Source organism: Schistocerca americana, chromosome 2 (assembly GCF_021461395.2).
Source record: "Schistocerca americana isolate TAMUIC-IGC-003095 chromosome 2, iqSchAmer2.1, whole genome shotgun sequence".
Taxonomy (NCBI): domain Eukaryota; kingdom Metazoa; phylum Arthropoda; class Insecta; order Orthoptera; family Acrididae; genus Schistocerca; species Schistocerca americana.
Window position 1 is genome coordinate 736,552,235 of NC_060120.1, and position 27,196 is coordinate 736,579,430.

Genomic DNA, 27,196 nt, shown 5'->3' on the forward strand with positions numbered 1-27,196 from the left:
AAAATCTATTATAAATATCTTATGTTCATATGTTTTTATGTTTAATGGTGTGTGCAATGAGGAGAGGACTAGGAAAGTAATTAGCCAGGTGTGGACTGATGAACAAGGGCTATACTGCTAAATATGGGCAAGTGTTGTATATTTTTGTTTGTTCCCTTTCATGCTCTGCTTGTACAAAGGATGCTTAAAACACTTAGAATTCTTTTGTAGAATTAGCAGTTTCCATACTTTAGTAGTTTAGAGGTGTTTAAAACTTTTTCAGCAAAGATCTGCAACCATAATTTGGTATATAGATAAGTGGTACTACATTGTTTTCCCTCAATTATGAGATTGCATCTTAATTGTTATAACATTTAACTAAAATAAGTGGTATTTGAAGACTGACACTGTTGTTTTAATTGTTATTGGTGGAGGTTTTGATTTTTTTCTACAACCTTGTGGGTTATGGTAAACATGAAACACCAAGTAAGAATGGAGAATACAGACGAAGGTAATGTTCAGCAGATTGTCAAAAATATTGAGCCTGCCACTTAAGACAAACCAAATGCTGATCTAAAACTTCCTGGCAGATTAAAACTGTGTGCTGGACCGAGACTCGAACTCGGGACCTTTGCCTTTCGTGGGCAAGTGCTCTAACGACTGAGCTACCCAAGCACGACTCATGACCCATCCTCAGAGATTCAATTCTGCCAGTACCTCTGTGAGGACGGGTCGTGAGTCATGTTTCGGTAGCTCAGTCGGAAGAGCACTTGCCCGTGAAAGGCAAAGGTCCCGAGTTCAAGTCTCAGTCTGGCACACAGTCTGCCAGGAAGTTTCATATCAGTGCACACTCCACTGCAGAGTGAATATCTCATTCTGCAAATGCTGATCCCTTTACAGAATTATTTCATAGGATCGACAAAATGGGTGGAACTTTAGCCACAGTTTTCAATGAGTTAGGTGTATTCAAAGATTGGTTTTGTTAGGCTTCAGGGCGCAAAAACAACTGGGGTCATATGCGGCCAAGTCAAAACTATAGAACACAAAGACAGAAAGGAGTTAAAAAACGACTATATGCCAGTCCCAATTGACAGAATCGACGACAGTTAAAAATAGGCACATGGAAAAAGGGCTAAAAGAGACACCTTACAGAAATGGAGGTCCAAAACTAAAAATTAAATGGCCATCGCCATACTGCATTGTCAGTTAAAAAGTAAAACACAGTCAACAGCCCGCACTTCATTTGCTAAAATGGCTGATAACTTAGACGACAAACCCAAACGGGAACGTAAATGGTTAAAAAATGGACATTCCCTCAGGAAGTGGCAGACAGTTAAAACTTCGGCGCAATGTGTACAAAGTGGTGGGGTAGCACCACTTAGCAAATGACAATGGCTAAAAAGACAGTGCCCAATACGCAGCCAAGTTAAAATAACCTCCTCCTGGTGGTTGGGCCGAGGGAGGTCGTCCAAGCCGCTGGGAGAGGCTTAATAAGCTGGAGATTATGGCCATGTAGGGAGGACCATTGACGATGCCAAAGGAACACCACCTCCTGACAGACGGCAGCACAGATATCATCAGAGGGAACATAGGTACTCACGGGCTGAGGTACTAGGACTGCAGCTTTGGCAGCAGTCTTGTTTCCTGGCAGAAAGACATGACCAGGAACCAACAGACACATCACGCTGGCTCCACCAAGAGTGAGCAGTTGACAGTTTCCCTGGACTCACTGCACTAACGGATGGGCAGTGTACAGCACACATAGACTTTGAAGGGTACTAAGTGAGTCTGGGCAGAAGACACAACTGAAAAGGCTATGTCGCCATATGTGCTCAGTGGCCTGATATAAGGCAAAGAGCTCAGCTGTAAATACTGAGGAGTGTGCCAGGAGCCGATATTGAAAGACACGGGTGCCAATGACAAAGGCACACCCAACCCCACGGTCAGTCTGAGAGCCATCAGTGTATACAAAGGTACTATTGCGAAGTTCCATGCGAAGGTCGTGAAACTGAAGGTGATAGACTGAGGTGGGAGTAGTGTCCTTAGGAAGTGAATGAAGGCCAAGGTTAACATGGGCTGCTTCACGAAGCCAAGGTGGTGAAGGGTTCACACCCATCAGGAAAGGTGCAGGTAGTGTGAAGTTAGGCTGCTGTAGCAAGTGCCAAGAGTGGACTCCAGGAGGTAACAGAGAAGAAGGACGAGCCCCATACTGACGATCAAAGGAATCATCAAAGAAGGAGGCATAGGATGGGTGGGCATGCATGGCAGACAAACGGCACTTATATCTGCTGAGGAGAAAGTCAGACAGTGGTAGGTTCGGCAGCTTCAGCAAACAGACTCTCAACTGGGCTAGTGTAAAATGCGCCCATGGCAAAACGGATACCACGATGATGGATTGTGTTGAGACGTCTAGGAGCGATGGGCGTGCAGGCCCATAAACAAGCGCTCATAGTCGAGTTTCGAACGGACAAGGGACCGGTACAAACAGAGGAGTGTGGTTCGAAGGTAGGACACTGAGGAACCACGTACATCAGGCTGCTAGGTAAAACACATGGAAGGACCATGAGAGTTTCCTATCGAACATGAGCCCCAGGAATTTTGTAGTTTCAATGAACGGAAGGGCAACAGGCCAAAGATGTAACGATGGTGGGAGAAACCACTTATGTCGCCAGAAATTCATACAGATGGCTTCGTCAGTGGAAAAGCGAAAGCCATTGTGAATGCTCCAGGAGTAAAGACGATCAAGACATTGCTGAAGGCACTGCTCAATGAGAGAGGTCCATGGAGAACTGCAATAAATGGCAAAATCATCAACAAAAAGGGAACCAGAAATGCCTGGTGGGAAACAGGCCATGATAGGGTTAATGGGGATATCAAAGAGGACGATACTCAGGATGGAACCCTGAGGCACACCATTTTCCTGGATAAAGATGTCCGACAAGGCAGAATCCACAAGCATCCTGAAAACTCAATCTTTTAAAAACGCCTGAAGTAAACAGGGCAGGCGGCCACGGAAGCCCCACATGTAAAGAGTATGGAGGATACCAGTTCTCCAGCAGGTGTCATAGGCCTCCTCCAAATTGAAAAACACGGCTACAATCTGGGATTTCCACAGAAAACCATTCATGACATGGGTGGACAAAGTAACGAAATGGTCAACTGCAGAACGCTGTGCTCGAAATCCACACTGTGCATTTGCCAGTAAATTGTGAGACTCGAGCCACCATACCAGCTGGGAATGAATCATACGTTCCATCACCTTGCAAATGCAGTTGGTAAGAGAGATGGGATGGTAGCTAGAAGGAAGGTTTTTGTCCTTACTGGGCTTAGGTATGGGTATGATGGTGGCTTCACACCAACGTCTGGGACATGTGCCCTCTACCGAGATGCTGTTGTACTCTAGTGGGATGAAATTGAAGCGTCACCCATCCACCAGTGTCAGCCCAGTTTGCAGGTGAATATAAGTTTAATTTAGTTTTGTTTATGTATTTTTGTAATATTTGTAATGGTTGTGAAGTGTGTTAAGTTTTTGTAATTTTTTTTATGTTTCATGTACAGAGAGGGCGGCGCAACGAATGGAGACAGCATCTTCGTTGCCGGGACCGGAGAGAAAATTGCTGGCCACTATACGTCGCGGGTCGACAGCCAAAGAGCAACAGAAGATCCTGAAACCGAGTTGTTGCGTCGTGCTTCTAAAAATTAAATAATTGAGAATTTGTAATGTTTTGTACAACAATGATATCATAGGAAGTTTAATCTAATTGAAAATGTTAGTTTTGTCTCGTCAAGGCTCAGGTTCACGTCTGTATGTAGGAAGATAATAAACTACTAAAGTTGAAATGCGTGTTCCGAGAATTTATTTATGAAGAATTATGTGAATGAATTAATAATATATTTGACAAGATTATTGAATTTTGACAGCGTTCATCGCGACTTTGAATCTCAAAAAGTTTATTCAATGTGGTTCTAATATCGATTAAATCAGATAACGTGTATCAATATAATTTCTGAGGAGAAACGAACGACATCTAAAATTGAAAAAGTTTACGCAAACCAATTGGCCCGAGTGATGTAATTCTGTGCATACGACTCAAATGATGTTTTACAGTTTCGTTCAAGAACCATTCTGAGACAATTTAAAAGGGATATAAATAATTTTGAAGTGGGTCGTAACTGACGTAGGTGACGAAGTCTGCACATGGTCATATGTCAAATGAAAATCATTTAAACAAATCTATACGTCATTACACTACAGTACGTGTTAAGCAGAAAGTGCTTGCCCGCAAGAGAAAGGTCCTGCAACATATGAATGTGGATGGTGTTCGGACCTGGTGCGGAGGATCAGGATGAACCGAGAGCACGATAGAGCTTCCTCGTAGTAAAGGCAGCATTGTTGCACTCACGATTCGGAGAAGAGAAGGGTATCGCCTGAGCCGCCTCCACTTGTTTCTGATGGAGGAAGCAGGGTGATAGTGGGAAGAGCTCGAAACTTCCACATAATGGTGGCCCAAGGTGTTGGAGATAGCAATAGGGTCCACGATAACATCAGCAGCTACTGTGAGGTGGAAATGGGAAATGTATCTTGGTCCCAGATAGCTGTCGGAGGTTGGCCCACATGACAGAGGAATGGGTGGAACTGTTAAGAGAACTAGCGAATGAAATCCAGCTAGTGTGTTTTCTAACCCAAAGAACGTGACAACACTTTGCACGCAACTGTTTATACGGAATGCAGTTTGCCACCTTAGGATAACGGTTAAAAATGTGAAGAGCACGTCTCTGTGCGCAAATTGCATCATGGCATTCCTCAGTCCACCAAGTGATGGGGACACGACATGGTAAAGAAGAAGTGCGAGGAATGGAATGTTCTGCAGCAGCAAGGATAACATTGGTGAGATAGTCCACCTGGTCATCACAACAGGGGAACTCTTGTTCTTCAAAGGTCACCAGGGAAGAGTAAAGCTGCCAGTCAGCCTTAGTATGCTGCCATTTGGGCGTGCACGCGGATGGGGTAGGAGTCAGCAAACGAAGAGCACACGGGAAATGGTCACTTGAGTAGGTGTCAGAAAGAATGGACCTCTCAAGACGATGGGAAAGCTGAGCAGCGCAGAAGGATAGGTCCAAATGGGTATAAGTGTGCGAGGAGTCGGAAAGGAAAGTGGGTGCTCCAGTGTTAAGGCAGAAGAGGTTAAGTGGGTTAAGAACATAAGCCAAGAGGGCACCTTTCTGACAGATCCTGGGAGAACCCCAAAGGGATGCACATTAAAATCACAGAGTAGCAAAAATGGGGGAGGTAGCTGCACAATAAGCTGAATGAATTCTGCCCTGGTGACATTGAATGACGGAGGGATATAACTGGCACAGAGGGAAAAAGTCAGGCGGAGAAGGAAAAGGCGAACTGCAACAGCTTGAAGATGGGTTGTCAGGGAGATGGGGTGACTACGGATGTCATCCCGTATGAGCAGCATGACGCCCCTGTGAGATGGAATGCCGACCTCAGGAGGAAGGTCTAAACAAATCAGTAAGTAATGTGAAAGCTCAAAGCGACCGCAAGGACGCAATTTCATTTCCTGAAGGCAGAGTAAAAGGGGTCTTGCGATGCTAAAAGCAGCCATAAATCCTCTTTGTGCGACTGAAGGCTGCAAATGTTCCATTGGAGGACAGTCATGAAGAGGAGAGATATAGGGGTGTCAATTCGGCAGCTGCTGAATGAAAGCCAATGTAGAGTCGCTATTACAGGGCACAGAAGCAGGAGGATCGTGCTCCATGGGGGTCCACAGAACCACTAGTGTGCTTGTGCGCCCAGTCTGTGGAGTCCAACACTGAAAAATGGTTGGTGGTGCGCACCGGCGATACAGAGGTGACACTGTCAAAGAGGACCTTCAAGTTGGCGAAGGAAAAGACCGGTTGCCTTTGGTGCACTTCTTCGAGCCCTTCCAGTTAGAGGAAGACTTGGGTGTTGGTTGGCTGGAGGGATGGAGGAAGTCTTCACGGGAGTACTCCTCCTGTCCTTTCCGGCCTACTGGTTCTGTAGCTGGCAGCTTTGCCCCTTGAGGCGAGAGTTTGACGGCTTGTTGCACACCTGGACGAGGGGATAGCGATGTTACCTTGACACTGGGCAATTTCACAACCTCAGATCTGAATTTGAGGTTGCATGTCTGCGTGTGGCCACGTCCTTCATGGAGCGAGGGGTAATAAGAACAGAACTATAGGTACCAGATAGGAGAACGCAGGGTTTGTGATTAGACAGTAACTTGTGAGCCACTGGGTAAGGCACCTTTTCCTTTACTTGGATCTCTTGAACAGCCTGCTGATGAAGATACACACGACAATCCCGAGAGAAGGTGGCATGGCCACCATTGTAGTTGATAGAGCAGGGAGGAGGAGGTTGACAATGGCCCTCATGTGCATCCCTACCACAGGTGATACACTTGGCAGGGTGTCAACGAGATGTTCTAGTGAGGTTGAAATGATGACACTGGTAGCAGCGCATCGGGTTCGGAGTGTACGGCCAGACCGATAATTTCATAGCCTGCTTTGAGCTTGGACAGAAGCACCACTCTATCAAAGGTGAGAAAGAGAGTGCGGGTAGGCACTAAGGAGGAATCAACCTTTTTCATTACACGATGGCTGGCAGTGACACCCTGATTAGAGAGGTAAGATTGGATTTCGGCCTCTGTTAGACCATCGAGCTGCCTGGTGTAAATTACACCACAGGAAGAATTCAGGGTTCTATGGGCCCTGACACAAACAGGGTAACCGTGGAGAAGCGAGGCAGCAAGCAGCAGTTGTGCTTGAGCATAAGAAGCGGTCTCCAAAAGCAAAGTGCCATTCTGTAAACGAGATCAGGATTTCACATGGCCAGCAATTGCATCATCAACTTTCTGAATAATAAACAGATTCACCGTGGCGAAGGACTGACTGTCTTCAGTACGTGAAACCACAAGGAACCATGGCACAGAGGGAAGTATCTTTGAATCATTAGCCTCATTACGTTTACGTTTTGTAGACGTTGAGTGGGAAGATGATTGACTCATTGTGAGGAAATCATTCACAATTGTCAGCGTCTCTGATGGCATGCTCCTTCCAACTGGGGGCCGCCTTCACGAGGAGGCGGACCCACCTTAGGTGATTGTTCACACCTCCCCAACACCTGACATAGCGATCAGTCGGCAATTTGGTAAGGTTACAGTTCATACAATCACCGCTCCCTAGGCCTGGCCTGTATCAGGGGGTACGTGTGAACCCTGCCTGTCGACCGGGGCTGGGAATTACACTCTATCCAGTCACCTGATATGCGTCAGATGCATGGACCGGCCTTCAGGAATGCACAGGGAGGAAAGAGAAAAAAAGAGGATCCTCAAATGTCGAAGCAGAGGAACGAGAGGAAAAGGGAAACAAAGAAAGGAAACGGGAGCAAAAAACAAAGGTGAACCTGTTCGTAAGTCAGCGACAGAATGCACAACATTCCCAATAATACTCTAAACGTGTCCCCCAAGGGAGAGGAAAAAGAATAGCAAGAGGATAGACATGCAGCAGCGATGGGAAAAAATGTTGCAACGGATGGGGCCCCGTCATAGCCAAGCGTGAATCCACCAAAGAGTGGCGAGCCCCCTAGGAGGGTACTCAGAGAAGCAGGGAATAGTGTCAACAGAAAAAGATTTAGTTCAACATACAACTTTAATCAATGACATATTTGACTGAGAAAAGCTCATCAACATTTACCCAAAGTGATCAGTTGTTTCACTAACAATGAAGCTGACATAAAACAAAATCAGGAAACGCTTTCAGAAACCATAAAAAAAGTTAGTATGCGTTACCAACCCATATCTGGAACAAGAGAAAAAGATTAGTGAGCAGTTTGTTCTACTAAGAGATCAATTTGCTGCTGAAATGGGTATGTGGATATCTGTGAATGATGTGCATATAGTTAAAAGGATAGAACAAGAGTTTCAGGCATCAGCTGAGATGGCATCATTCAAAAAGGATAATGTAGATTAAGACTTCCCACACAGAATTCATGAGATTTAAGTCCAATTGGGAGACAATTTCTTGCAGTGGTGAGCTGACATTAGTAAGCATGTTGAATCTATGAGTACAGAGCGTGCTCAAGCGAAGAAAGCAATGCAGGAAAACCAATCTATAATGAATGATTCTGAGTGGATGCAAGTACGTACTCTGTTGTCAGGGAATCCACAAAATAAAAGGTTAAAATTAGAAGCAAACTTCTCAGCTCCAGTATGCTATGTATGGAAGGGGGGAGCGACGATGACTGACTAAGACACTATATTGATGGAGGGAAAGTTGGCATAGGCAGTTTTAAGTGTTTCTACCAGACAAAGAAAGCACACACCTAGTCGTTTTCATACAAGCTTTTAGAGGTGCACAACTATGTTCTTGGAGTGAAATTGAAAAGATAGACTATGTCAGCTCATACATTTACGGAGAAAAAGTCCTCTGGGCTGTAGAGGCCATTGAATCACACAACCTACAAAGAATTTGAATGCGCATTTTTAGTGTAATAGTGGTCCAGCGAAACTTAATAAATATTAAGGAAGGAAGCATTCAATCCCAAACCTTTCCGCTTCAGACAAGGTTGCTTGCACAAATATTTTGAGAAGTATATGAACAATACTCAATACTGGGATGAAACAGTATCGCATCAGGATGTATTGTGAATTTTATAGGCGAATTTACCAATATAAATACATGAAAAATTGATACACACAGCGAAATGGAATCTGCAAGTTACGTTTGTCCTAAATTCGAATGACGCACTATATGATTACGCAAAAATCAAGAACACCACAGGTCATTAGCCAGTTGGTTTTATCAGGTGCATGACATAATCGAGGATCAGTGGAACAGGATATTATAATGGAGCAAGAAATGATATGTCACAAAACCTACCAAATAACCACAGTGGAAGTAACTACAGACATAATAACTACAGAAATAACACCGTCAACTGTAACAGATACAGCAATATGCGGCAGGAGCAACAGTACCATCCAGGCTGCCAGTTTTCCGACGGCAACAATCAGTGGCCAGGTAACCAAGCATCACAACAAGATAATACTGATTGCCAGAACAAAACCCCAATAATCACAGAGGTAGTCGATGACAATAACCGTGTTACCCACTAATACCCAGAAGACTAGAAGTAGCTACATACTGCCTCAAAATGACAGTTTAGAATAGAGACAGGAGCTGTGTTGGATTAATCAAGATGCTGAGGTACGATGATGGAGATAATACTGGGAAGAATTATCACAAGACGTTAATTCTTGCCAGATCTGTAACTTGGCTTTGCCACCGTCTGCCATAGAGTAGAAATTAAGGTACGAAAATTTTAACGGTCTCGGACACAGGCTCGATTGTTGTGCGATTTCGACTGCTTTACTCAAAAGAATACTGAAGGAAGTGCAGGTGTCTATTTTTCTTTTAACTAACAGCCAAATCACTGGAGCAGTTGGGAACGGGTCAATGCAGGCGAAGCTGCAGAGACAACTTAATGTGAAACTAGGAAACGTAGCCACTACAAGCATCTTTGTAGCTGTAAAGAATCTTGTTATGGATTGCATAGTAGGGCTTGACCTATTCTTCAGACAAGAGCCGTCTTACTGTTGAAGGTATCCAAGTTTCAGTGAATCTATTAAACGAAGAGGGAGTCCGTGGCAAGTACCATAAAGGATTCACTATCAACTGGATGGATATGGATAACAATACATTTAGACGATAGTCAACTGTAACAACAAGCATTCCATCAATAAAGGAACAAATAAAGTCTAAGACCTCTGAATCAAATGCTTTGACAAAATCCCAGTGGCTCGAATTACTTAATGAAATGAAATGTGTGTGTCACTAGGGCTTCCCTTTGGGTAGACTGGTCACCTGCTGCAAGTATTTTTAGTTGATGCTACATTGGGGACTTGGGTGTCCGTGAGGATGAGATGATGAAGACAACACAATATTCAGTCCCAAAGCATAGAAAATCTTTGACCCCACCGGGAGTCGAACCCAGGTCCCTCGCATGGCATTCTGCCGCACTGACCACTCACCTAAGGAGCGAACTTGAATTGGTTACTCTATTACAGCAGGACACACAAGTTTTTGGAGAGAGATCAAAGTTATAAGAGGTTACTCATGCCATCTTAATGCTGCAGGCCTCGCCCCCTCCCCCTCCACCCAGAACCTATTGTCACAATTCATACTCCTTTCTGTGGACGAGAATATCAGCTGGCGACCAGGAAATTAAAAGGGAAGACAAAAAATAAAAGAAGCATTAATCACTTTGATAGTGAAGACCTTTTAATGGAAGATGAACAGAAGTAGTATTATGACAGCAAGATTAAAAAGATTCAGAAGTTTGAAATTCCAGAGTTACAGAGCAGAGTGTTATTAAGCCGTCATCCTTGATCTTCGCTGTTAAAGAAAGGAAACAAGAAGTGGCAACTGTTATACATAAGCCCGTTTGTAGAAATAAGCATACCACATTTTGGAAATTATTTGTTAGCCTATCCTAACAATCAAAGGATTAGACCTAAAAACTATTCCTTAACAAGCAGAAATATTACTGCATTCTAAATATATATGAGGAAGGTAGCAATTTTGTAATATGCAGTACTACTCAGGAGGACGTCTTTATCGGGAGAAACAAGGCTGGCGTTCTACGGATCGGAGAGTGGAATGTCAGATCCCTTAATCAGGCAGGTAGGTTAGAAAATTTAAAAAGGGAGATGGATAGGTTAAGGTCAGATATAGTGGGAATTAGTGAAGTTCGGTGGCAGGAGGAATAAGACTTCTGGTCAGGTGAATACAAAGTTATAAATACAAAATCAAATCGGGGTAATGCAGGAGTAGGTTTAATAATTAATAAAAACATAGGAGTGCAGGTAGGCTTAATTTATAAAAAGATAGGAGTGCAGGTAAGCTACAATCAACAGCATAGTCAACACATTGTTGTCACCAAGACAGACACGAAGCTCACCCCTACCACAGTACTACAAGTTTATATTCCAAGTAGCTCTGCAGATGAAGATATTGAAGAAATGTATTATGAGATAAAAGAAATTATTCAGATAGTGAAGGGAGATGATAATTTAATAGTCATGCGGAACTGGAGTTCAATAGTAGGAAAAGGAAAAGAAGGAAAAGTAGCAGGTGAATATGGAATGGGGGAAGGAATGAAAGAGGAAGCTGCCTGGTAGAATTTTGTACGGAGAATAACTTTATCATAACTAATACTTGGTTTAAGAATCATGAAGGAAGGTTGTACACGTGGAAGAGGCCTGGAGACAATGGAAGGTTTCAGACAGATTATATGATGGTAAGACAGCGATTCAGGAACCAGGTTTTAAATTGTAAGATATATCCAGGGCAGATGTGGACTCTTGCCACGATCTATTGGTTACGAACTGTAGATTAAAACTGAAGAAACTGTAAAAGGGTGTGAATTTAAGGAGGTGGGATCTGGATCAACTGACTAAACCAGAGGTTGTACAAAGATTCAGGGAGAGCAATAGGGACTGATTGACAAGAAAGGGGGAAAGAAATACAATAGAAGAAGAATGGGTAGCTTTGAGAGATGAAATAGTGAAGGTAGCAGAGGATGAAGTAGGTGAAAAGACGAGGGCTAGCAGAAATCCTTGGCTAACAGAAGAGATATTGAATTTAATTGATGAAAGGAGAAAACATAAAAATGCAGTAAATGAAGCAGGCAAAAAGGAGTACAAACGTCTCAAAAATGAGATCGACATGAAGTGCAAAGGGGCTATGCAGCAAAGGCTAGATGACATATGTAAGGATGTAGAAGCATATCACTAGGGGTAAGACAGATACTGCCTACAGGAAAATTAGAGATCTCTGGAGAAAAAAGAACCACTTGTACGAATATCAAGAGTTCAGATGGAAAACCAGTTCTAAGCAAAGACGGGAAAGGAGAAAGGTGGAAGGAGTATTAGAAGGTCTACAAAAGGGCACTGTACTTGAGAGCAATATTATGGAAATGGAAGCGGACGTAGATGAAGATGAAATGGAGATGTGATACTGCATGAAGAGATCGACAGAGCACTGAAAGACCTAAGTCAAAACAAGGGCCCTCGAGTACACAATATTCCATTAGAACTACTGGTAGCATTGGGAGAGCCAACCCTGACAAAACTTTACCATCTAGTGAGCAAGGCGTATGAGACAGGTGAAATACCCTCAGACTTCAAGATGAATATAATAATTCTAATTCCAAAGAAAGCAGGTATTGACAGGTGTGAAAATTACAGAACTATCAGTTAATAAGTCACACCTGCAAAACACAAACACAAATTCTTTACAGATGCATGGAAAAACAGGTAGAACTCAGCCTCGGGGAAGACCTGTTTGGATTCCGTAGAAATGTTGAAACACGTGAAGCAATAATGACCGTATGACTTATCTCAGAAGATAGATTACGGAAAGACAAATCAATGTTTCTAGCAGTTGTACACTTACAGAAAGCTTTTGACAATATTGACTGGAATACTCTCTTTCAAATTCTGAAGGTGGTAGAGGTCAAATACAGGTAGCAAAAGGCTGTTTGCAATTTGTACAGAAACCAGATGGCAGTTGCAAGAGTCGAAGGGCAAGAAAGGGAAGCACTGATTGAGAAGGGAGTGAGACAAGGTTGTAGCCTATCCCCGATGTTATTTAATCAGTATACTGAGCAAGCAGGGGAAAAAATAAAAACTTTGAGGTTTGCCAATGACATTGTAATTCTGTCAGAGACAGTCAATGACCTGGAAGAACATCTGAACGGAATGGACAGTGTCTTGAAAGAAGGATATAAGATGAACATCAACAAAATAAAATGAGGATAATGGAATGTAAATCAGGTGATGCTGAGGGAATTAGATTAGTAAATGAGACACTTAAAAGTAGTAAATGAAGTTAGCTATTTGGGGAACAAAATAACTGATGATGGTCGAAGTAGAGAGGATATAAAATGTAGACTGACGATGGCAAGGAATGTGTTTCTGAAGAAGAGAAATCTGTTAACATCGAGTATAGATTTAAGTGTCGGGAAGTATTTTCTGAAAGTATTTGCTTGGAGTGTAGCCATGGACAACAAGAAAATGTAAGCTTTCGAAGTGTGGTGTTACAGAAGAATGCTGAAGATTAGATGGCTAGATCATGTTACTAATGAGGAGGTACTGAATAGAATTGGGGGAAGAGGAATTTGTGGCAAAATTCGACTAGAAGAAGGGATCGGTTGGTAGGACATGTTCTGAGGCATCAAGGGATCACCAATTTAATACTATAGGGCAGCAGGGAGGGTAAAAATTGTAGAGGGAAACCAAGAGATGAATACGCTAAGCAGATTCAGAAGGACGTAGGTTTCATTAGGTACTGGGAGATGAAGACACTTGAACAGGATAGAGTAGCATGGAGAGCTGCATCAAACCAGTATCTGGACTGAAGACCACAACAGCAACAAGTAGTAGCTCACTTTAATTGTATCTAATGAAGGTTTCTTTTTCAGATGTATTAATCTGCATGTATATATTCATGTGTAAATAATTAAAGAATAAGAGACTTCAGTGTGAAGCAATATAGGGTAGTATATTTTGTACTCTGTGTGTAGATTTGTGTAACCTATGTTTGTTTTGGGATTATAATAACTATATTACTAGATGATTAAGTATGATTTTTTCTGAGAATAGCTGAATTAAGTAAATGTTGCTGAAATGATGGAGAAAATAAATTTAGGGACCTACTCTCACCTTGTAGATTTATAAACATATAGACAGAGGAACATTTAATAGGAACGATCTACCTGAATTTTGAATAGGTTATTATGCAAATTTTTATCCAAGTTAGGCTGATCTGTTCTTTATTTGTTGTGTTTTTTGTGGATGATTTTCATACAAGGGTGGTATTATTCTGTAAAACTCATGACCTTTGTACGAATTGAGCGAGTCATGGGGACAAGTATAAATGTTCTACTGCTTTCTGCCTTGTAATTTCCTTCAAAGTATTGTGCTTGTAACTTCTGGATTGAGGCACGGATGTGAACCAGCAACAGGTTGCAGAAAGATAATTACATTAATTCTTTACAATAGCAATTAAAGTTGTGTTTCATTGGCCAACTGAACACTTGTGTGGTCTGGGGTAGTCAAACTACAATGTATTGTTTTAAAGTCATAGGTCTGACAGACTTCACTGATTGGACATGCAGTTACATTTGCTGCTGTGATGACAGGTTGGAACAATGATCCATAAACCATGATCCCTTTTTTGAAGAGATCCACACATTCAAGATGACGTATGGGTTGATGTGAACACACAATATCAACATGTGCAATTATGGGCGACCCATGAACAATATGTAGGTGGTCTGAGAATGCACCGAGTGAGAAGCCTACGAATCGCTAAAGAGCTAATGCTGTATATGGCTGCACTGCTTGCGACAATGTAATTATGCGCTTCTGGGTTGTTGAGGCAACTGTGCTATATGGGCTTGTTCAATTACAGATTTTGAAAATGAATTGCAAAACATGTGATTGTATTTAAAAATTTATTTGATGAGGATTGAACATGTATTAAATGTAGCAATGTACACTTGTAACAGACTGCTCACCCAAAATTTACAATGATAACAGTTACAGTCAACTGAACATTAACTCTCATTATCACCTCTGTTGTGTATTAATCTATTTCCTTACAGGCAGCTGTAAATTAAATTTTTTGTTCACTATTGCATATAAATGTTTCATGTACTCTGTCGTCATCTGCTGGGTGGCGACATACCGAACAGGTTTGGTTGCGTATCAACGTTCTGAGGGTGTTTGCCGATTACTTCCGCTCACACCACTGGGTGATACTCACCTGCCTCATTCTTTGGCAACACACCACTAATATTGCTGACACCATTCCAATGCCACAACAGGGCTACTATTGTCTTTAAGAGCAGGAGAATAATACAAATGATGTTATTTTTCCTACAAAGTATGTACTAAAACTCTCCTAATTCTCCACTCATATCCAACCAAAACGAACAATATGCATACGGCTTATGCTCATATTATGCAGGAAACCAACACTTGCGTCATCATCAAGTTTCTCAGGTTCATGAAACACAATGCATTTGCAATATGTGTTGATATGCAAGCAAAATGAATTGCAATGGTTTTTGATAATATGTTCAGCATTTCACATGACAATATTTAATTATTTTCCTGTTTACTATTTTGAAACCAAATTTAAGTGGAAATCATAGTGGCAGTTATGCAACTCAGGTTGTAGGTTTCACTTGGGGTTTTACCTTGGTTTTCCCTTGAGATGTGTCCAAATGGGGGAAGCAAGTTGCAAGATTCCAGGCAGTAAAGACATCCAACCTTGAGAAATGTAACTGGATGTAGAGAGAGGGTATAGTAAATGTAAAAGCATATAAGATGGGACAAAAATGAGTTTAATTGAGCTGTTCACAACAACAAATATATCTTAACAAAAAATAATCTTTTAACATCAAACTATATGACATGCTTTGTTTCACCAAGACAATGGTAAAACGTGAAACAAATATCAGTATAAATGCCGGCATTTTCTAGATATTACCATGAAGTTCTTGGCATCAACTAAAAGTACTGAACACGCAGAAACTTGATTCATTGAACTCTGTGTCTGAACAAAAACAAGTCTGATTATGTGTATGTAAGAAACATTATGTTTATGCAAATAACCCATGATTACAACATGATCCCAGGCATAATCAAACACAAATTGAATAGAATAATAGTTTCTTTTTGCCTTCTGCTGAGGGATTTTGAATAATGAATGGTAGCACAGCAAGATTCTGTAACTAAAAGGTTGTCCTCCCATTGGAGAGCTATAGAGTATATCATACCAGTTTTCCATTCACAGATTTCCTATGTCTGTGCAGTAGTGATCTTTTGTACTCAATGCATATTGTTTTCCTTGCTGCCAGATTCTTTTACATATCATTATCTTATGAAGGAATGCAATATCGAGAACTTTGTATCGATTCATGGTAGAAGTTAGTTGTGTGTGTAAACTTGGGCAAGGAGACTGCAGTCTTGATTATTCAATCATTATACTGAGACTTATGGACTGAAACTGAAGATACAAATAAATGTCTACACTGGTTTATGCATTAAATTTTTGTAGCATTATTACTACTGCCAGTGCAGTACTAAAGAGAGCCTGCAGTCGGTGACGAGTTTAATCGCAATATTCCTACTAACTTATTTCAAAATTTTTACCCACACCAAACATTATCTACACAATTGAGCAAGCTCTGAACCACGCTCCACAATATACCATCCACTCGAAGGAAAGTTCATTTAACTTAAAGAATAAAGCAACAGTCTTTACATTTTGACCACTGCTGCAAAGGCCATTCATCAGGGTGCATATATAAACAATATGATAAAAATGTCAACTCGTATTTTCTCTATCCTGATGAAGGGCACTTGCAACAGTAATTGGAATGTTGATCTATCAACCAAAATGATGAGGTGACCACATACCAGTAAACGGGCAAAAGCTATGGAAACCTATATTACCACAAAGACCAAACTGTTTCCCACCACAGAAACAACTGCAACACCACATACTGATAACTGCATAGATAATCTTAAAAGATAAAATCAATAAATGGATAAAGGTACATAGATCTGTCACTTTCCATGTCTTCACAGAGAAACATTATACATTTTAGACTGATATTTCTATACACAACACTAAGGTTTTTATGTACTTCTTACTCATAAGCATTTATAGGTAAATTCCTACTGGGAGCCATTCCTATTGGAAATGTTTTAATAGAACGGTTTTGATTAAGATAGTTTAGGAACTGAATCTTTTTGACCAACTGCAATGTAAGCACAAAAATTAATACTTTATTTATTTTATGCATAAATGTTAAGAAATTATCAGTTTCAGTTTGATGCAAAGGTTCATTTGGTATAATGAACAAACATATCAAGTTTATGATGGGCATTCAAAGTTTCATACTTATTACCTCAGAAAAATAAGTATTGTAATATACATGCAACAACAAATTATTGAACAGCTTTAAAACATTGCTGAAAAAATAATATTACAACCAACAACTACAGGCAGCAATATTGGTTTACTCGAAGTTGACATATGTCCATCTACGTTGACATATGTCCATCTATGACATCAGGATATGTACTGATGAAGGCAATAAAGCTAAAATAAGTTTATACACCAAAATAAAGTATCAACCAGCATACTGTTTTCAGATTCTCTACATTAGAAAAATAAAGTTACTTTTTTTTTCTCTTAGGAACATCTGCAGCCCTGGTACATATTGAAATATCTGCACCACATATAGAGAAGATGTGGTAAGAAATCTTTACTGAATACTATGTTTGTATGTAATTGATTTCATGAGCTCAAAGTATGAACCCGACGATTGAGTATGCCCAAAAGCAGTGACAGCCAAAATGGCTGGCTTTCTGACACATTCTCGCTGGAATAGGAGTATCTGATGAGGCCCCTGGTGGTCGGGTTCAGCATGGGGAAGCTACCAATGCGACACTGGAGTAATACTGGTGCTGATTTCTGAGCTTACCGTATTTACTTCTTTTCCGATTTTTGTAATCCAAAAAACCACCTGCGGCTTAGAATCGAGTGCAAAGTGAGCGTAGCGCTACACAGGCATGCTTTACAGGCACAAAACCTCTGCATCAGTGTGTGTGTGTGTGTGTGTGTGTGTGTGTGTGTCTATATATATATAAAAGATGGTAGAAGACAAGCTTTTTTTCTCCGCCCCGAGTTTAGACCACTGCGTTTTCATACATTATCCAATGAAGTAAATAGAAATTCCATATTGTTCATCATCAAATGTAGCAGCCTTTCAAATATTTGTAGCAACAAAAATAAATTTCTTTATACAGAAATACCAACAATGCACAAGGCTTTAGGATTGTTGGATGAGTTGATACACTGGGGCACATCAAGATGTCATTTAGTGGCACCTATTGCTTCGTGGAATTTTGTGAAGTGCTTGTTGGTGTTAGTGAACCATAATGAAGCCCTTTCATTAGAGTGCCAAATTCAAGAGGGGAGTTATCTCTTTTGTGGAAGAAAGTTCTAATCGTGCTGGAGGTCTGTGATACGTGATTGATGAGAGCAACGTCAGGCGATGGCAATTGCAGAGAGACAAATTATTTGAATGTTCAAGTAGCAGGAAAGCATTTAGTGGGATAAAGTGTGGCTGATGTCATGCACTAGAAGTGGTTTTAAATGATTTTTTTAATGAACAGCGTCAGAAATTCCTGCCTGTGAATGCCGAAATTTTAAAAATTAAGGCACATTGAATTGCTAGAGAGCAAAAATTTGACAATTTTAAGGTTAATCGCAACTGGATTGATCTGTTTATGAAGTGCTGGGGTTTTTCACTTTGGAGGCGAAACTTCAGTTGCACAGAAGCTGCCAAAAAATTATGAAGAAAAACATGTGGAATTTCAGCACTTCATAAATAGACGGCGCCAGAAAAGCAATGCCTTCTCGGTCAGATAGGAAATGCTGATCAAACTCCTGTATATTTGACATGTCGTTAAATTATACGGTTGACGCCAAAGGAAAGAAAGACATAAGTGTTCTTACATCAGGGGGTGAAAAACAGCGGCTGTCCATCATGCTTGCTTGCACAGTAGATGGACATAAATTACTGCCATTCATAGTTTTGAAGCGAAAGACTTACCAAAATCTGAAGTGTTTCCGAAAACTGTAACTGTACGAGGAAACGAAACTGGGAGGTTTTCGGAGGACATGGTGCTGGAATGGATTAGGCATGTGTGGAATCGTCGTCCTGGCGCAATGCTTGGTTTACGCAGTCTGTTGGAATTAGATGCATACGCAGGCCATACATCAGCTGCAGCAAAACGAGAATTAGAGGAAAGCAACACAGACTTGGCAATAATTCCAGGCAGGATGACGTCAATTCTGCAACCACTTGACATCTGTTTTTAAATAAACCATTTAAGGGCAATCTTAAACACATGTACAAAGAGTAGCTTTCGAAACGCGACAGACAACTGACACCAACAGGACGCGTAAAAGGAGCAAGTTTGCCAATGGATTTATGATGCATGGAAGTGTGTTCCAAATTAGACTGTGTAACAAGCATTTAAAACATGTTAGATATCCAATGCACTAGATGATACGGAGGACAATGATCTGTACGATGAAATTAGCAACAAAGAATCGAGTGATAGTGATTCAAAATCATGACTGATATTTTAAACATTTCGTATAAGTGGTATTACAAACCTAATAAAATTTTGTTTTAAATTTCAGAATTTAATTTCTAAGTTATTTTCATTCTTATAAAATAAGTGTTGCTACTCTGCATTGCACAGGAAAGAAAAGTGTGGACAGTTGCATCAAACCAGTCTACGGACTTGAAACAACAACAACAACACACACACACTGCATTTGAAGTCATCACTAAAAATCTACTATGAAAATCCGACTGGCAAAACTGTTTGGGATGTATGTCAATATGGCCAACTCAACGTTCTGAATTTTTTCCTACCTGTGACAAGAGGTGGTTGCTAATAGGAACTTTTGTGAATCATGAATCCCATGTACTATTCTCTTCACCATAAGAATAATACGAATGTAAACATCATGCCATGTATTCTTTCATGTTTGCTGCTATCTCATTTAAATCCTGTCTGCCTAATAAACTACGAAACTACAGTGAGACAAAATGTGGAAGAATATAAATATCATGTCATGTTTACATTCGTATTATTCTTATGCTGAATAGTGATACAGTCAGAAATGAAACACGGCAACTGACTAGATTTTTAAATCTAAGATGACTAATTTCTGTGCAGAATGTAATGTACTAAAGAGGCGTCTGCAAAGATTTTCAAACGGAGAAAATTTTTCGCTAAACTCTCGTTCAGAACATCTTCTATCATATGCATCTATTATTTGCTTCTTGTTGATCATTATTAAAGAAAGCAGCAGTGTAAGTAACAACAAATAGCAGTCTCTTGCCATTGTTTTGCTAATGAGACAATTCCTCTCTCTCTCTCTCTCTCTCTCTAATTTTTTTCCCCCCTCATTGTAAGCGGCAGTAGCGCGCACAAAAGCAAGCCATGCCGCGATCGGCAACAGGTCATAAACACTCATTATCAGAATGCGACAAACAATGCATGATGCAGTACAACAATGCATTTTCAGCTTAGAGTGATGTAAAACACCTATAACAAAGATAACGGCACTTATCAGATCAAAGCAAAATAAGCAATCGATTCAAACCAAACGAAGAACGTGAATAAGGAAGGGTACCCGTATAAATATGGATGGAGAGCCTGACACATAGCAATGGCTACCTGGTAAAGCTTAACTGCTAAGCTTAAGACTCGAACCAAACTACTGTAGCTGTATCTTCATCCATTCGACCTAAATTGTGTCTCATATTACAATGGACCAACTTTGTTTCAATTTGGAGGTGTGTTCTAAAATTTCTCTCTCCCCTTGAATTTCGAGTCTCAAATTTCAGGTGCGGCTTAGATTCGGGAAAATTTTTTTCCTTTGATTTAGAATCTCATTTTCCAGGTGCGGCTTGGATTCGAGTTAGGCTCAGAGTTGAGTAAATACGGTACTATGCAGTTTCTCTGTACAAAGACATCCTTCCCTGCAATGATGGGAACTTCTGTTTACTAGAGTGAAGGATGAGGGGGCGGGGGACAGAAAACTGATGGAAGCTCTATTATATCTTACAAATGCTCATGTGCTCTTCTTAGAGTTGGAGAAGAGGAGGCCTGGTAAGGTGTGTGAATTAACTTCATTAAGCTACCTAGGTAGTTAGAGAAAAAGATCTAGCCAAAATTCGCTGAAGAGCCAAAGAAACTGGTACACGTACCTATTATCTGCCCTCGCGAGCACGCAGAAGTGCCGCAACATGACGTGGCATGGACCTGACTAATGTCTGAAGTAGTGCTCCCAGATCACTCCAACTGCACATGTCCCACACCATTACAGGGCCTACACCAGCTTTAACAGTCCGCTGTTGACAAGCAGGGTCCATAGATTCATGAGGTTGTGTCCACAGTTGTACACACCCAACCAATCGATACAATTAGAAATGAGACTGATCTGACCAGGCAACATGTTTCCAGTCATCAACAGTCCAATGTCGGTGTTGATGGGCCCAGGCTGAGGCATAAAGCTTTGTGTCACGCAGTCATTAAGGGAACATGAGTGGGCCTTCAGCTCCGAAAGCCTGTACTGAATTGAAATCTGCAGCAATTTGTGGAAGGGTTGACTTCTGTCATGTTAAACGATTCTTTTCAGTCATTGTTGGTCCCGTTCTTGCAGGACCTTTTTCCAGTCACAGCAATGTCGGAGATTTGAAGTTTTACCAGATTCCTGATATCCACGGTACACTCGTGAAATGATCATATGGGATAATCCCCACTTCATCGCAACCTCAGAGATCCTGTGTTCCATCACTTGTATGCCTACTGTAACATCACGTCCAAACTCACTTAAATCTTGATAACCTGTTATTGTAGCAGCAGTAACTGATCTGACAACTGCACCACACTTGTTGTCTTATATAGGCGTTGCTGACTGCAGCAAAGTATTCTGCCTATTTACATATCTCTGTATTTGAATATGCATGCTTATACCAGTTTCGTTGGTGCTTCAGTGTAGTAGTTGCTCCTTACTGAACAGAGGTGCCTTCTTGTTTTCACGGAGAGCATGTTATGACTGGGCACTCAGTGGAGGCCTCTTTGAGTGCTTGACAAAAACAACACAGCTGAGATAAACATTGCAGAGCTAATTGCTACAAGAACTTTGGAGAAGCTATCGGATACTTCTCTTCTCCATCATGCTGTATTACACAAAGGGCAATTTCAGATTCAGCAAAGCATTCCAGCAGCTGATGTAACACCATGCCTTAGTGTTACAATTGATTGTGCAGCTTTGCAACTTACCTAACATTACACATAACTTTCTGACACATTCACTCTTTGTGTTAGTATCTTCCTGACTGTAGTACTGAAATCACTGAGGCCTCTAAGCTGTGATAAATAATGTTCTATTTTAAAGTGCTCAAACATTTGGTGAGATTTTGTGAATCAATGAATAATATGTAAGGTCTGCACGGCAGAACGAAGATTTGGCTAGCTCTGCTTTGATGTCAGGCAGAGTTGTAATTGGGGAAGTGCTTTGTTCTTTGTATTGTCGTCGGAAGCAACCATACGTCAAAGTAAGTGGTGTTTTCTGTCAAAAGGTAAGTCTATATTGATTGGTCCACTGATTAAAATCTTTCCCTAAAGAAAGCAAGTTTTTTCCTTGCTTTGCTTTTATGATGGAAAGTGCATATAAAGTGCTCATACTTTTTGTAAATGAAAGGCAGGTAGATGTTGCTACAGGACTCCAGCACTTAAGTCTGCAGGATGATATGCAATACTAAGTTAAGTACATTTAAGTGGGGGGGGGGGTGTCCATTAGCTTGCGATCCGGCTCACTGTCGTGCAAGTGGAGCATTGTGCAGTAATTTGTTTTCTGCATTTGGAGGTGAACAATGCTGCTAGGATCCTTATTGACATGGTGAAAGTGTAATACACCACTGTATGACACATTATGGTGACACTAATCTGAAACACAACTGACAAAGTGGCACAGCATCTTTCTCTGAAGAACCGGAAATCACAAGAGAAGCGGAGACACTGGTGCTCAATGCTGGCATCACTACTGTTGTGACACCAGAAAAGCGAAAATTAATCAGAGATCGGTTTTATACATCTTTCAGGTCATTTTTGAACATGCAAAAAAGGCTGTCCACTGGGTTCCATAACTGCTCACACCCATCTAAGAGGCCTGTCAAGCCGAGGCAGAAGAGGCTATGTTCAACTGCATGAGGCCAATGCAGATGACCCCAATATAAATGAGCAAAGCAAGCAGTGAAAGCATGGATCCAGCACTAATGAAACAGGCCAAGGCCCAACCATCATTGGGCAAGGAAATCCAAAGTGCTTTTTAGGACTGCAATGGTGTGTTCCTAACAGAGTACGCTCACAAGTGGCAGACTACCATAAGAGCATACTCCTTAAATCTCCTGATGAAGTTATGGGTGGTTATTAAGACAAAGTGTCATAGGAAGCTGTCAAAGTGTTTCTGCTCCATGACAATGCCCCAAGCCCATTCTGCACAGGACACAATCATACACACTGCTCTTTTGGGCTATCAAATTTTGCTCCTGCCATGGTGGTCAGTGACTTTTACTTTTTTCTCCTGCTGAAGAAATCATTGCACAACATGTATTTCCCAAATGATGACGAGGTGACTTTCAGGGTGTAACATTTCCTCAACAGCCAAAAAGCTGACTTCTACAACTGAGGTCTCTGCCAAGCCAACCATCACAGGGAGGGTTTCATTTGAAGGAAAAATATCCAGAGAAGACTAATGCAATCACAAAGATTCACAGTAGCAGCTTAACTTTTTTGAGGTGATAATTAAACCTTTATGAAAGCCCATCATATCATTTGAGTCCCCAAAATGTTTCTATTCTTATTAAAGCTGATTTCTAGAACTATAGAAACTTACTTCTAAAGCTGAATGACTACACTTACAAAACAAGTCCCAAGTAACGTCCTTCAGTCCCCATCAGCAAGATCAAGTAAAACAATTAACACTCCAGACGTTAGTGTATTTCGAATCCATCAAAAAAAGGCAGCAGATAATACAACAGAAACCTGTACAACAACCATCAGAATTTGGTGCTCTGTTTTGACGAAAGTGCCAGAAGAAAGTGATCTTGGCTACCTTGTATTCATGTGAAATTATTTTGGATAAACCACAAGAAACATAATTCAAAGTAATTGTACATATGATTTATGTTGAGGGAACATGTGTTGGTACATGTGATGGCAAATTATTACACCACAATTATCTTCAGTGCAGTTTTTTACTGTGCTTATAATCAAATAAAGTAATTCACTCTGAACTATAAGTTTACACAATGCTGGATGGGAGTAGGTATTCCACCACTTCGTCTTTCTATGTATTGATGAGTGACATTACTTTTATCAGAAGACACTGCAGTAACTGACAAAAATGCCACTAGCTATTTCTCTTGTGCATTACTTCACTTTTATGATTTTTTACCACTGTAACTACTTGAAGAGTATGGACTGTTACAGAGCTACATTTGAAGATGAAAAAAAAAAAAAAAAAAAAAAGGGCAAAGTCAGCAGATTTCTCTGTCAGGAAGTGACTTCTCATAGTTCTTTTTCTCTTTAGGAGATTTTTAGCTCTGGGTTCAAGAGATCGACAGATTTGTTACAAGTTTCGCACTTAGATGAAAAAACTAGAAGATATGCAAATCACTGCAGCTGCAAATCAGATCAGTACCTGCCAAAAACAAGTGAAAACATATGTATTGTTGTATCACTTGCAGTTTGGCAAAGCACAATGAAGGTATCTGATCTGCACTTATACTGGTCATACAAATAAATAATTTCTGTTCCATTCTTCACAAAGGCAATGTCCTTACTTCAATTCAGGCAGCTGGAGATATTCTTCTTCTACAACAGTAAAATGAATCGACAATTATCCCATCCTAGATTAAATGAAATTAGGTCCTTACCTCATTTGCTGCAGAAAAAAAATGGATGCTACTTTATAGACTGTAAGGAAGAATTGTGTTGGTGAAATTTATGACACTGAAAAGATTGGAATTTTGAACGACATCTTTCATGTGCTGTGAATTCAGAAATAGACATACAATACCTACCATAACATATGCCAAAAAAGGCACAAAGTTTAGTTGAGAGTGTAAAGATCTTTGTAAGTATTTACAGATTGTAATTACGCTGATCAAGACTTTCTGAACAACAGACACTGCTTAACAACTGATCATTTTTAAACAACTTCATAGCCAACAAATACATGATGTCTCTTTCAAACTTCCCATATTTCAACGACCCAAGGAAAAAAGATCTATAGTAGATATGATAATGAAATTACACCAAATGATACAGCATCTCAAAGAATTTATATTTTCGCAACAGATATGCCAACTATTGTCACCAGAGTGCAGCACGATTGCATGAAGTGAAAATGACAACTTCACTGCAGAGCACGCAAGCAGTAGTGTGGTTAGCAGCAATAATATTGCCTGTTACAGTGGAAAGCAATTACCATAGGTTGTTCAGATGTAATTCATCTGATGCAAAAACAATTAAGGAATGGTACTGTAAGTTTCTGGTGACTGGACAATCTGGCAGTGCACGTCGTAGAGTTTCAGAGGAGACAGTAGAGGACATTAGACAAGTGTTTCTCAGAAGCCCATGTAAGTCAATTCAGCAGACATCTAGGCAACCTAATGTATTCCAAGGAACACTGTATCATGTAGTACACCAGAGTCTTCATTGTTTACATAGTGCAAATTCTGCTACATCTGATGCTGAATGACAAACAATGCCGACAACAATTTGCTACAGATATGCTACAGTGCAATATCATGAACACCAGCTTCCTGCAATAATGTGTATTCTCAGATGATGCAATCTTTCATGAACCAAGCATGGTTAATCAGAATAATGCTTGGATTTGGGCCTCACAAAATCTGTATGCTATTACTGAGCATGTCTGTGATAGCCTTAAACTGAACATCTCATGTGGGCCAATGTGTGACAGGATAGATGGACCATTCTTCTTTGGAGAAATGACGGTGAATGGGCCACTGTATCTGGGCATGTTGGAGCAGTTTGTACACTGTCAGATACAAGACTTGCAACCCAACAACATGGAGCTCTACTGCACTGATTAACAACTGTTTTAAGTTCCTGAATTCGAAATTTCCCAATTTCTGGACTGGATGAGGAAGACTCATTGTCTGACCACCACGTCCCCCTGACATTATACCGCTCAATTTCTTCTTGTGGGGATCCATAAAGGATGGCGTGTATAAGACCAAAGTGGACGATATTCCTACATTAAGATGTTCTATCACTGATGCGAATGCAACAATGACAGAGTCATGTCACGAAGAACACGGTAAGAAATTGAATATAGACTCAATACTCTTTGTGCTACGAATGGTTCACATGCAGAGATGAACTGATAATTATTAAATAAATTCTCTGACATGCTCTAGTACATGGTGCAATTTCATTATCGTATCTACTGCACTTTTTTCCTGGGCCTCTGAAATATGGGAGATTTGAAAGGGACACACTATACTTTTGCCAGCTAAAAGAAAAGACTTTTATAACACCGTCACACTGATAAGGAAATCCATGCCAAGAGGAATAATGAACAAGACTTTGAATAAGGAAGATGCTGCTGTGGCATTCTAGTGAGATAAAGACACTGCTCACTTCAATATATAATAGTGAAATGTCACAAGTAGTAGAAGAGAAGTACATATCTACAAGCAGTTATTCACTACTATGTCATACTATTGTCACAACAGGAAATATTACGAAAATATTTTATTCACCTTTTGGAAACAGCATTGTGGTATTCAAACATTCTCTATTGTAAATATTTAAATTACATATAAAGACTAACAACATTGACCATCACAAAGTACAATGATATTTTGCAGTGTTATTGTGGTCTTCAGTCCAAACACTGGTTTGATCCAGCTCTATATGCTAGTCTATCCTGTGCAAGCACCTTCATCTCCGCATAACTACCGTAATCTACAGCCATTTGATGCTGCTTGCTGCATAAATGTGTTGGTCTCCATCTGCGATTTTTAACCCCCACATTCCCTTTCATTACAAAATGTTTCATTGATGCCCCACTGTATATCCTACCAATCGACCCCTTCTTCCAGTCAAATTAGGCTACAAATTTCTTTTTCACCACCTGAATTTAGTACCTCACCATTAATTATTTAATATACACAATTAATTTTCAACATTCTTATATAGCACCACATTTTAAAAGGTTATATTCCCTTCTTGTCTTTTGTAGTTCACATTACTCTTCACATAAGGCTGCACTCTATACAAACACAATCACAAGTGAATCCCTAACACTTAAAATTATATTCAGTGTTAACAAACTTCTCTTTCTCTGAACTGCTTTTCTTGCTATTGACAGTCTGAATTTTATATCCTCTCTACTTTGCTATTGTCAGTTATCTTGTTGCCAAGCAGTGAAACTCACTGATTACTTATGGTGCCTCTTTTCCTCATCTGCTTCATTTGACTAC

At 40.5% G+C, this 27,196-nt stretch overlaps 1 protein-coding gene across 1 annotated transcript in view; it reads right to left on the reverse strand.

Moving 5' to 3' along the window:
• LOC124594791 (ubiquitin conjugation factor E4 B) overlaps window positions 1-27,196 on the reverse strand; it is a 286,207-nt gene that overhangs the window by 77,878 nt on the left and 181,133 nt on the right. The gene's annotated exons all lie outside the window — the stretch shown is intronic.